Source organism: Myiozetetes cayanensis, unplaced genomic scaffold, assembly GCF_022539395.1.
Source record: "Myiozetetes cayanensis isolate MyiCay16 unplaced genomic scaffold, myiCay2020 scf593, whole genome shotgun sequence".
Lineage (NCBI taxonomy): Eukaryota > Metazoa > Chordata > Aves > Passeriformes > Tyrannidae > Myiozetetes > Myiozetetes cayanensis.
Window position 1 is genome coordinate 16,803 of NW_026087846.1, and position 12,868 is coordinate 29,670.

The 12,868-nt window shown below is 50.3% G+C and overlaps 1 long non-coding RNA gene across 1 annotated transcript; it reads right to left on the minus strand.

Moving 5' to 3' along the window:
* Positions 1–6,864: 6,864 nt before the first annotated feature.
* LOC126650245 (uncharacterized) lies at positions 6,865–12,119 on the minus strand. The gene is made up of 4 exons (XR_007631349.1): positions 11,399–12,119; positions 10,076–10,160; positions 8,820–8,915; positions 6,865–7,311 (listed from the first exon to the last, which is right to left on the minus strand). It is a non-coding gene; the product is annotated as an uncharacterized LOC126650245 (long non-coding RNA).
* Between the last annotated feature and the right edge of the window lie 749 nt (positions 12,120–12,868).

A 12,868-nucleotide genomic window follows, 5' to 3' on the forward strand; every position in this document is an offset into this window, starting at 1 on the left:
AACCCAGTGCAGCCCCCTCCCATCATTCCTCTACCTGGAACCGGGACCCCCTCCCCAAAAACGGGGGGGGGGGCACAAGGGGGGTCTTTCCAATTGCTTTTTAAGGGGGTTTTTGGGGGTACCCCAGCAGCTCCATCCCACTGAGCTTAAGCCCCCCACCCTGGTCAGCTGGACCCCCAAAAAGGGGGGCCCTTAAAATCCCCCCCTCCCTTCCTTCCACCTGCCACTCGCAAATAAATGGGGGGTGATTTGGGGTGATTTTGACTTTGGGGTTCACAGATGAGGGGGAAGGGTCGGGGTCTGGGGGTCCCGGGGGCGACCCTTCCATCCTGCCCCCGGGGCTGGGGAGGGGCACGGGAGGGGTCCGGGGGAGGGAGGAGGAGGGAGGGGAGGGAAGGAGGAGGGAGGGAGCTGTTCATGGATGGATGCACCGATGGATCCAGGGCAGGACGGGCTCGGGGGAGCGAGGAGGGGGACACGGCCATCCCTGCGCCCCTCACTCTGCAACCACGACGCGGCTCTGACACCGCCCACCCCCTCCCCGAGCCCCCCCAGCCCCTCCCCCACCCCCCGACCCCCTCCCCACCCCAAGCCCTGCAGGACAAAGCCCTGTGTGTTCCCGGCCAGAAAAAACTTCGCGGCGCTGTCAACTCCGGCTGAGCCCCCCAGGGACCCCCCCTCAGCCCGCTTTGCCCTCCCCCCTTCCACCCCTGCACCCCAAAAATGCCCTTCAGGTGATGGGGGACCCCCGTGTTATTCGTGACCCCCCCGTGCCTCAGTTTCCCCAGAGGGCAAAGGGGAGCAAAACCCCTTCCCTGGGGGGTCCCGGGGGGGTTTTGGGGGTCTCCCCCCGCGGGCAGGTGGGAGAGCCGGGGCTCAGCCCTCGGCGTGGCTGCTTCTGGTCGGGATCGGGGCCAGGACCTGGCTCTGGCCGCCATTCCCTGCTGGAAAACGGGGCTGGGAATCCAGGACACCGCCAGCCCCCTCCCCATGGGGTTTTTTTTGGGGGGGGTCGCTGCTGTCGCTGCTGTCACCAGCGGGGACAGGAGGAGGTGACAAAAGGAGCATCCCCCGCATCCCAACTCCCTGCGAGGAGCAAAGGGGGGTGACTGGAATGGGGGGCGGGGGGGACACAGGGACATTCCCATTCCCCAGGGTCTCTTTGACCCCCCCCTCCCCAAATTATGTCACCCCTAAAATGTCACCCCACAACCTTCCCCCCATCCGTGTCATCCCCGGAGCCACCGGTACTGCCGTGGTAGGAGAGCAGGTGGCCCCAAATTTGGGTTATTTTAACCCAAACATCACCAGGTGACCCCGACCCCCTCCCTTTCCCTCTCCCACCCCCCTCGTCACCGCGACCCCTTCGGCGACTCCGGCCCGCCCCTCCCCCTCCCTCTCTCTCTCTCTGTCCCCTCTTTTTCCCGGGGATCGTCCCCGGGCTCCTTCCCAGATTTTCCCCCGTCCCGGGGCTCTGGAAAGGCGATCAGAGGGAATGGCCGGGAAGCATCCAAGTCAGCTCAGGAATTCGCGTGGCGCGAGTGGAAGGAATGAGGGCTGCGGGGGGGGGTTTGGGGGTTAACTCTGCCGCCACCGTGTCACCGTGTCACCGTGTCACCCTCCTCATCCTCCGCTGCTCCCGGCACAGCGATGTCCCCACCCCGGGTGGTGTTGTCCCCACGCCAGGGGATTGTCCTCACCCCAGGGGTCTGTCCCCACGCCAGGGGTCTGTCCCCACCCCAGGGGATTGTCCCCACCCCAGGGGATTGTCCCCACGCCAGGGGTCTGTCCCCACGCCGGGGGTCTGTCCCCACGCCAGGGGTCTGTCCCCACCCCAGGGGATTGTCCCCACGCCAGGGGATTGTCCCCACCCCACGGGACTGTCCCCACCCCAGGGGATTGTCCCCAGCCCCTGGTGGGTGCCGGGGGTGTTGTCACCCCCCTTGGTGGCACCGGCCACCCAAATTCCTCCCAGCGCGGTGCCACCACCCCCGCTGGTGGCCTCGGGTGCCACGCGAGGCCGTGGGGATTGTCCCCGCCGCCACCACCCCGGGAGTGTCACCCGTGCCCGGTCCACTGGGATCGCCGGGATTTGGGGCCGAATCGCTGGGATTTGGGATGGAATCACTGGGATTTGGGGCCGAATCACTGGGATTTGGGATCGAACCACTGAGATTTGGGATCGAACCGCTGGGATTTGGGGTTGAAACACTCGGATATGGGACCAAACTACTCGAATTTGGGACCAAATCACTGGGATTTGGGACTGAACTCCTTGAATTTGGGACCGAATCATTGGGATTTGGGATCGAACCACTCGAATTTGGGACCAAACTTTTCCCCCAACCCGGAGATTTCCACCCCCTCCCCCAAATCACCACAACCCCCTCCTGGAATTCCCCCCCATTTTCTCCCCATTTCAGCCCCTTTTCTCCTTATTTTTTATTTAATTTTTTTATTTTTTATTTTTTTTTTAGGGAACTCTCCAAAAATACCCTCAGCTCCTTAAAAATAGCCTCAAACCAGAGGGAATTCCTCCCTCTCCAGCTGTTTGGTTTATGGGGTGGCAGGGATGACCCCCCCACACCTCCCCCCCCCATCTTTCCTTTAAAAAGAGAGGTTTTTTCAGCAAAAAGAGGTGGAGAAATTTAAAAAAGGCCATTCTTTGATGCTGGTGCCTCCCCTTAACCTCAGATTTCTCCCTCCCCCCGTCCCCAAATATTTCCCCTGGCCGGGCTGGGAATGGGGAGCAGAAAGGAGCTTTGTCCCCTCTGCTTGCATTAAAAAAAAAAAAATAATAAAAAAAGGGACGTTTTATTTCTCCCCCTCTTCATTGGCAGCTGTTTAACGTTATATTTTTATTTAGGATTCACGGATTTTCGTATCGTTTCATATTCTTGCATTATTTAATATTTTATATTAAATATTTTTTAAAAAATACTGTTTTTAATGATGTTTTAAAAAGGCTCAACTGTTCAAAAAAAAAATTAAATAAAGGGGGTTAAGGGTATTTATAATGACCCTATTTGGGGTGAATTCCCAAAAAAAAAAGCGAGTTTTGGGGCTCCATAAATCCCTTTTTTTTAATTATAATTTTTTTTAGGGGGGGATGATCGCACACAGCCCCTTTTGTCCCGAAAAAAGGTGATTTGTTGGGGGGTGGGAACGGCGGCATTTTTGTGAGATGATGTCAAATCATTTCGCCCTCGTCCAGGCCCCCCGACCAGGCCTCTTCCTCCTCCTCCTCCTCCTCCTCCTGCTCCTCCTCCTCCTCCTCGGGATGAAAAGGCGACTCTTTGGGAAGGTGGAGCCGCACAAAGAGCCCCTTTGAGCCCCCCGGAGCTGCCTCGGGGTGTTTTTTTTTTAAGGTTTTTTTTTTAAGGGGAGGTAAAAAAAATTCTGCTTGTAGCCCCGGTTTGGGAGGAGAGGAAAAAAAAAGGGGGTTGGGGTTAAAATGGAAATAAGGGGTGGTTTTTTTGGGGGAAGGGGGTTGAGGGGGAAAGGGTAAAAAGTTATGGGGTTTTGGGTGGTAAAAATAGGGGATTTGGGGTAAAAAGGGGATTTAGGGGGAAAAAGGGGGATTTGGGGTAAAAAGGGGGATTTAGGGGGAAAATAGGGGATTTAGGGGTAAAAGGGGGATTTGGGGTAAAAAAAGGGGGGATTTAGGAGGTAAAAATAGGGGAGATTTTGGTGAAAAAAGAGGGGTAATTTGGGGGTAAGAAAGGGGCGATTTGGGGTGAAAAAGGGGCGATTCGGGGTAAAAAGGGGCGATTTGGGGGGAAAAAAAGGGGCGATTTGGGGTCTAAAAAAGGGGTGATTTGGGGTTAAAAGGGGGTGATTTGGGGCTAAAAAGGGGTGATTTGGGGTAAGAGGGGTGATTTGGGGTAAAAAGGAGTGATTTGGGGCTTAAAAAGAGAGGCGATTTGGGGTAAAAGGGGGTGATTTGGGGTAAAAGGGTGATTTGGGGTAAAAGGGAGATTTTGGGCTTAAAAGGGCGATTTGGGGCTAAAGAGGTGATTTGGGGTAAAAAGGGGACAATTTAGGGGTAAAAAGGGAGCGATTTGGGGCTAAAGGGCGATTTGGGGTAAAAAGGAGCGATTTGGGGCTAAAAAGGGGGCGATTTGGGGTTAAAGGGAGGCCATTTGGGGTAGAAAGGAGCGATTCGGGTAAAAAGGCGACATTTGGGGGGAGGAAAAAGGGCGATTTGGGGTCTAAAAGGGTGATTTGGGGGAAAAAGGGGAGATTTGGGATGTAAGGAGGCGATTTAGGGCTAAAAAAAGGGGGCGGTTTGGAGTAAAAAGGGGCGATTTGGGCTTATAAAAGGGGTGATTTGGGGTAAAAAGGGGGTGATTTGGGGTAAAAAAGGGGCGATTTGGGGCTAAAAAAAATAAAGCTGCGGGTGCCAGGATTGGGATGAAGGGGGGAGGGGACTGGCAGGAGCGCGCCCCGCTAATGAGAGCGGTGATTATCCCTAATTAATGAGGGATGCAAAGAGGTCGGCGGGGCCGGGGAGGGAGGGGAGGGGGCGTTGGGCTCGGGAAAATCATCCCGAAAAGAGAAGGGAAAGGAGTTTTGGGGTTAAATCCTGGGAATTTGGGGTGGGAGAGGCGGTTTTTGGGGTGAAAAGGGGGAAAAAAGTGATTTTTTTTTTGGGGGGGGGGCGTGTCGAGGTTGTCTCATTATCCCATATATTCCATATATTCCATATATTCCATATATTCAATATATCCCTATATTCCATATATTCCATATATTCCACATTCTGCCCCTTCCCGGGGCCAAAAAAAAGGGAGAATTTGGGCCAAAAAAAAGGGTAATTGGGACCCAAAAAAAGGGGCGATTTGGGGCCAAACACCAAAAAACGGGGCCGATTTTTCCCAAAAAAAAAAAAAAAAGGTAATTTTTGCCTAAAATAAATAAATAAATAAATAAATTAAAAAGTGGATTTGGGTCCAAACTTGCTGTGAAAATTCCGGGTTTTGGGGGGTTTAAAAAATATATATTTTGATGGTTCTCAGTGCATTTTTGGGGTTTTAGGGTTATTTTTAGGGGTTGTAGGTGGGGTTTTTTTGGGGTGAGGGACCCCAAATCCAGAATGGGGGAAGGGGTTTCACCCCCTTTTTTTTTTGTTGTTTCCCCCCTTTTGGAAAAGGGAAAAAAGAGGCGATTTTTGGATGGTTTTCCATTAAAAAAAAGAAAAAAAAAGAAATAAAGGCCACCTATTTGGGGTGGCAACGAGCCAGGGCCCCAAAGAGCTGCCTGCAGGCAGCACAAAGCCCTCCCTGTGTCCCCGAGCCCGGAGGACGCCGGAAAAATTAAATATAAAAAAATAAAAAATAAAAAAAACCACGACCCAAACCAAGAAAAAAAAAATTAAATCAATCAAGGAAAAAAAAATGTTAAAAAAAATGGAATAAATGGAGAAATAAAACGTCAAATCTGAAAAAAAAAGTTAAAAAAATGGAATAAATGGAGAAATAAAACGCTGGACACGGAAAAAAAATGTTAAAAATTTAAATATATCGAGAAATAAGGAAAATAAGAAAAAAAACCAAGAAACCAAAGCTAAAAGTGACTTTTTTTGGAAGGGGGAGGGGGTCGAGGGTCCCCACGGCTTGAAGGGAGAGCGGGGAGGGGGGTGGGGAGAGGTTTTTTTGGGATGGTTTGGGATTTTTGGGGGTGTTTTTTTATTTATTTATTTATTTATTTCTTGGGGAAATAAATTCCAAACCGTCTAGGAATAAAAATCCCCGGGGGGTGGAAATAAAAAAACCCAAAAAAAACCCCCAAAAAACCCAAATAAAAAGTCAATATGACCTGAAAATCCCCGGCTGGCCCAAGGTGATTTATTCTATTAATAAATAGAATAAAACCTCCTTTGAGAGGGGCCCTTCTCGTTCCCTCCCCCCCTCCCTGCCTCGTTTTATTTTTTTAAATTTAATTTATTTTTATATTTTTGGGAGCTCAGGAGGAACAAGAGACTCTTTATTTTTTTGGGATGGGGTTTGAGGGGTTTTTTAAAAGTCAATGGGACAAAATCCCCCTCCCCTCATCATTTCCCCCCAATTCCAGACTCAAAATTCAATTATTTTAACCCAAAAAAAGCCTCTAAAAACCTCTCAACCTCCTTTTTCTCCCCAAAAAAACCCTCAATTTTGGGAGGGATTGATCCCAAATGAAGCCCCAACCACCCCTGGGGGTTCTACCCAAAAAATCAGCCAAAAATCCGATTTTTTTATTATTATTTTTTGTGTCTCAGAGCTTTAATTGAAGTCAAAGATAGAAAAAAGGTAGTAAATGAAGTGTAAAAAAACACGTGGGGGAAGGAAAAGGAGAGGGGGGAACAAACCAGACCCCGATGGGAGGAAAAAAAAAAGGGTGGAGAAGAAAAAAAAAATAAAATATATATATATAAAATATCCCTTTCCTAAAACTGGAGGCCCAAAATACAAAACCAACAACAAAAAAAACCCCCAAAAAAATTCACTTTTCCCCTGTGTAAAAAAAGGGTTTGTTTTTTCCAGCCTGGGAAGCTCATCCTGAATTTGGGAATGAAGGAATCCCGATTTTAATTAATCCCTGGGGAGGAGGGGGTGGGAGACTCAAAAATCCTGGATTTTGGGGTTTTTTGGGAGGTTGAAGTGGTTTTTTTTTTACACCTGAGGGGTTGGGAGAGGTTTTGGAGTGGTTGTTTTGGTTCCATCGACAGCAAATCCTCTTTAATCCAACCCCTCCTATAAAAAATTCCCCCCCAAAAAATTCCAGGTTCTTCTCCCAGCCCTGCTCCGAGCAGGAATTAAAAAATAAAATAAAATAATAAAATAAAATAAAATAAAATAAAATAAAATAAAATAAAAACCCAGCAGGAATCAACAACCCCCTCCCCAGAGAGGTGGCCCCAAAAAAACACCTCCAAAATCCAAAGAAAATTGGGAAAGACGTTAAAAAAAAGGGGGAAAAAAGGAAAAAAAAAACAAAAAAAGGGAAAAAAAAAAACCAAAAAAAAGGGAAAAAAAAACCAAAAAAAGGGAAAAAACCCCATCCCAAATGTGCTTCCCAACATTCCTGGTGCCCTTGGAGCAGGGACAGGAGCCAGGTTTGGTTCTTTCCCCCCCTTCTCCATCCGTGTTTTTCCCGGAGCTTTTCCCGGGAAGGGCCCGAGCGGCGTCTCCGGGATTGGGGGATGGGGGGAACAAATCCCGGCACTTCTGGATCCCAAATCCCTGGGTTTTTCCAGCCCCATTCCCATCATAAGAGCTTCCTGTGCAGGATCTCCCAGGCCATCCTCTTCCTGAAGTAGGGCATGTGTTGCTTTGGGAAAAAAATGGGAATAAAAAAAAAGGAGGGAACAGTCAGGAAAAGGAGGAAGTTTTTCCATAGTTTGGTTTTTTTTTGGGAAGAGAGGGGAGAATTTGGGTTTTTTTCTAGTGTTGAAAATAGGGCAGATGGGATTTAGGGAATGAGGGAGTTGTGATGGGAATGGTGGGATGGTTGCACAGGGAATGATGGAATTCCAACCAAGAGGGAAATGGGACATGCAGGGAACATTCCAGGCAGGGTGGACCTGGAATTCCTCGGGATTCAGGTTGGAATGCCCCCATTTTTGGGGTTGGTGATTTAGGGAATGATGGAACTGATGGGAATGTGATGGGAATGATGGGAATGATGGGATGATTGCACAGGGAATGATGGAATTATTATAACCAGAAGGGAACATTCCAGGCAGGGTGGGCCTGGAATTCCTTGGGATTCAGGTTGGAATGCCCTCATTTTTTGGGGGTGGTGATTTAGGGAATGATGGAACTGATGGGAATGTGATGGGAATGATGGGATGGTTGCACAGGGAATGATGGAATTATTATAACCAGAAGGGAACATTCCAGGCAGGTTGGGCCTGGAATTCCTCGGGATTCAGGTTGGAATGCCCCCATTTTTTGGGGTTGGTGATTTAGGGAATGATGGAATAGGGAATTCTCTGGTACCCTGAAGGGAAATGGGCACACAGGGGACGTTCCAGGGATGGATCAGCCTGGGGATCCATCAGGGATTGTCTCCCAGTGGGATGGAATAACCTGGAGATCCATCCAGGACCAACCTGGAGATCCATCAGGGATTGTCTCCCAAGGGATGGATCCACAGGAAATCCATCCAGGACCAGCCTGGAGATCCATCCAGGACTGTCACATCCCAAGGGATGGATCCACAGGAGATTCATCCAGGACTGTCTCCCAAGGGATGGACCCATTTTCTCTCCCCCTCTTCATCTCCTCCCCGTGCCAATCCCAAATTCCAGCCCCAAATCCCAATCCCAAATTCCCCCCTCTCTCCCCTCCCAGGGTGTGCTCTGGGTGTCCCCAGGGTGCTCTGGGTGTCCCCAGGGTGTCCCCAGGGTGTCCCCAGGGTGTCCCCAGGGTGTGCCCAGGGTGTGCCCAGGGTGTCCAGGGTGTCCCCAGGGTGTCCCCAGGGTGTCCCCAGGGTGCTCTGGGTGTGCCCAGGGTGTCCCCAGGGTGTCCAGGGTGCTCTGGGTGTCCCCAGGGTGCTCTGGGTGTCCCCAGGGTGTCCCCAGGGTGTGCTCGGTGTCCCCAGGGTGTCCCCAGGGTGTCCCCAGGGTGTCCCCAGGGTGTCCCCAGGGTGTGCCCAGGGTGCTCTGGGTGTCCCCAGGGTGTCCCCAGGGTGTCCCCAGGGTGCTCTGGGTGTCCCCAGGGTGCTCTGGGTGTCCCCAGGGTGTCCCCAGGGTGCTCTGGGTGTCCCCAGGGTGCTCTGGGTGTCCCCAGGGTGTCCCCAGGGTGTCCCCAGGGTGTCCCTGCCCCGCTGGGTACCTGGGTGAAGTTGATGGGCTTGTCTTTGGTGATGCAGTCGGCGTATTTACAGGCGAACATCCCGCAGTCGCTGCCGTTCATCTGCTGGGGGATCTCCTGCCAGGGGAAATTCCCATTCCAGAGGGGCCATCATCCCTTTTCCCACCTCCCAGAGGGGCCACCACCCCCCTTTCCCAGCTCCCAGAGCCCCCACCCTGGGAATGCTCAGGGTGGAGCTCAGGGAAAGGTTTTTATTCCATCTCTCTCTCCCCCTCAAGGTCATGGAATGTCCTCAAAGTTCACAGAATTCCAGGCTGGATGGGTTTGGAAGGGGATTTGAGCCCTTTCCCAGCTGGAATTCCCTCAGTCCTCATCCCAAATCCCCCCAGCAAAGGGAAGGAAAAACCCCCCATCCCATCCCATCCCATCCCATCCCATCCCATCCCATCCCATCCATCCCATCCCATCCATCCCATCCCATCCCATCCCATCCCATCCCATCCCATCCCATCCCATCCCATCAATCCCATCCCATCATCAATCCCATCCCATCCCATCCCATCCCATCAATCCCATCCCATCCCATTTTCCATCCCATCCCATTTTCCACCCCCCCAAAAAAAAGAAATCCCTTTCCCTCCCCACCACCTCAAACCCCAAATCCCAGAGGAAAAGCAGCCTGGGAAGATGGATGGGAAGGTGGATGGGAAGGTGGAAGGTGGATAGGAAGGTGGATGGGAAGATGGAAGGTGGATGGGAAGGTGGATGGGAAGATGGAAGGTGGATAGGAAGGTGGATGGGAAGATGGATGGGAAGGTGGAAGATGGATGGGAAGATGGATGGGAAGGTGGAAGGTGGATGGGAAGGTGGAAGGGAAGGTGGAAGATGGATGGGAAGGTGGATGGGAAGGTGGAAGATGGATGGGAAGGTGGAAGGGAAGGTGGAAGGTGGATGGGAAGGTGGATGGGAAGATGGATGGGAAGGTGGAAGGTGGATGGGAAGGTGGATGGGAAGGTGGATGGGAAGGTGGATGGGAAGGTGGAAGGTGGAAGGTGGATGGGAAGGTGGATGGGAAGGTGGATGGGAAGGTGGAAGATGGATGGGAAGGTGGATGGGAAGGTGGAAGATGGATGGGAAGGTGGATGGGAAGGTGGAAGATGGATGGGAAGGTGGATGGGAAGGTGGAAGATGGATGGGAAGGTGGATGGGAAGGTGGAAGATGGATGGGAAGGTGGAAGGTGGAAGGGAAGGGGCAGGATCCCCTTCCCAAATCCCACCTGGCTCTTCTTGCTCAGCAGGGCCCACCCGTTGGCATCAAATTCCTTCCTCTTCTTGTCCAGGCTCTCCTGCTTCAGGTACTGCCTGGAAGGGAGGGATGGGAAACAGGGACACGTCACTCCAAGGAAAAGGGAAATTGAGGGACCCCAAGGAGCAGGATGACCCCCAGGAGCCATCATCATCCTCCAGGAGTGGCACCTTCTCAGAGGACCCCAAAGACACGAGGTGGTGGCCCCAAAATGTCCCCAATGGCCCTAAAGGGGTTGCTGATGTCACCAAGTGTCACCCAGCTCTGCAGACACCTCCTGGAGACCCCAAAAGGACCAGGATGAACCCCAGGAATCATCATCACCCTCCAGGAAGTGGGACCTTCTCAAAGGACCCCAAAGACACGAGGTGGTGGCCCCAAGATGGTCCCAAATGGCCCTAAAGATGCTGCTGATGTCCCCAAGTGTCACCCAGCTCTGCAGACACCTCCTGGAGACCCCAAAGGACCAGGAAGACCCCCAGGAGTGGGACCTACTTAGAGGAGACTGAGAAGATGAGGTGGTGGCCCCAAAATGTCCCAAATGACCCTAAAGGGGTTCTGATGTCACCAAGTGTCACCCAGCTCTGCAGACACCTCCTGGGGGTTTTTTTTAGGGTTTTTTTTATTTTAGGGCTTTTGTGTTTTTTTAATTTTAGGGGGGTTTTTTTAGTTTTTTTTTTTTATTTTTATTTTAGGGGTTTTTAGTTTTTCTCATTTTAGAGTGCTTTTTAGGCTTTTTAGGTCTTTTTAATTTTAATGTGGTTTTTTTGTTTTTTTATTTATTTTAGGTTTTCTATTTTAGGGGTTTTTAATTTTTAGGGTTTTTATTTTAGCCTTTTTATTTTAGGGTTTTTTATTTCATTTTAGGGCTTTTTGGTTTTTTTAATTTTAGGGTTTTTCTAGGGTCTTTTTAGGTTTTTTTCATTTAGAGGTTTTTTAGGTTTTTTGTTTTTTCTTTTTATTTTAGGGGTTTTTTTTAGGGTTTTTAGGGTTTTTTTATTTTAGGGTGGGGTTTTTTGTTTTTTTTTTATTTTAGGGTGGGGTTTTTTTAGGTTTTTTTTTCTATTTTAGGGGGTTTTTTTTAGGGGTTTTTTTAGTTTTTTTTTAATTTTAGGTTTTTTAGGATTTTTAATTTTAGGGCTTTTTTTACGGTTTTTTTAGTTTGGTTTTTTTGGGGGGGGGGGGTTGGTTTTTTTTAATTTTCTTTTTATTATTTTAGGGGTTTTTTTTAAGTTTTTTTTTAATTTTTTAGGAAGCTCTAAAAGATTGAAAGCAGGAAAAAAGGATCACTAACCATGAGCAGAAACCTCCAGCCCCTCCTTTCCAAGGTGGGATCCTCCCAACTGCTTTTCAACCAATTTTAAAACCTTCCTAAAAAAGGAAAAAAAAATAAAAGGAAAAAAAAAAATTGGGAATTACAGCCGGAATTTTCGGCTCCCCCTGCAAGGGTTGGGTTGGGATATTCGGATTTTATCCCTATAAAATGAGTTTTGGGGAGAGGGGGAAGTTTCTTTTCCCTCATTTCCCGCTGGGAATCGAAGGAATCCGGGATGGAAGGAGCCAATTCCAGGCTCTGGGAGAGAGCCAAGGGGTGGGAATGGGGGAAAAAATGGGATTTTTCCAGGTTTTTGGGGTTTTTTCCTTGGTTTTTCCTGCCCTCAAAGTGGGATTAAGGAAAAAGGGAACAGCTTTTCCAGGATTTTTGGTTTTTATTCCTTGGTTTTTCCTGCTTCCAGAGAGGGATTAAGGAAAAAGGGAACAGCTTTTCCAGGTTTTTGGGGCTTTTCCTCCCTCCAGAACAGGATTAGGGAAGAGGGGAAGAGTTTTTCCAGGTTTTTGGGTTTTTTTCCTTGGTTTTTCCTGCCTCCATGGAAGGATTAACGAAAAAGGGAACAGCTTTTCCAGGATTTTTGGGTTTTTTTCCTTGGCTTTTCCTGCTTCCAGAGAAATATTCAGGAAAAAGGGAGCAGCTTTTCCAGGTTTTTGGGGCTTTTCTTCCCTCCAGGGAGGGATTAAGGAAGAAGGGAACAGCTTTTCCAGGTTTTTGGGGCTTTTCCCACCACACCAAGCTGGGATGATGAAGGAACAGCACCCTGAATCCCCAAAATCCCGGATCACAACCCCTGGAAAGCCCTGCCTGGAAAAAAGGGGGAGCAGCTCCCCCTTTGGAATCACATCCCGTGGGAGAACGGCCCGGGATCAACTCACAGGGCTGGGAAAGGTGCTGGGAAGGGCTGGGAATGATCCCAATCCCTGTTTTCCCCCCCAAAAAAGTGGGATCAAAGGGGTGCCACGACCCCAGAGGAGAAAAATCCTACAAAGCCCCGGCCCCACGGGGGGAAATCCCGACCCCACAGCTCCCAAAAAACCCCAAAGAGGGAGCAGGGAGAGGGAAAAGGGGGAGGGGAGGGGAAAGGGGGAGGAAGGAGGGGGGGAGGTTTATAGGGTCTGTTCTCAGTGACCCCATGGAGCTGTGGGGTGTTATAGGGCAGTATCCCTGTTGTAGGGCCTGTCCTCAGTGTCCCTGTGGGGTTTTATAGGGTCTGTCCTCAGTGACCCCATAGGAGTGGGGTGTTTATAGGGTCTGTCCTCAGTGGCCCCATAGGAGCTGTGGGGGTTATAGGGCAGTGTCCCTGTTACAGGGCCTGTCCCCAGTGACCCCATAGGAGTTGTGGGGGGTTATAGGGTCTGTCCCCCTGTCCCTGTGGGGGCTTATAGGACAGTGTCCCCTGTCCCCACAAAAGCTATGGGGTGTTATAGGGCC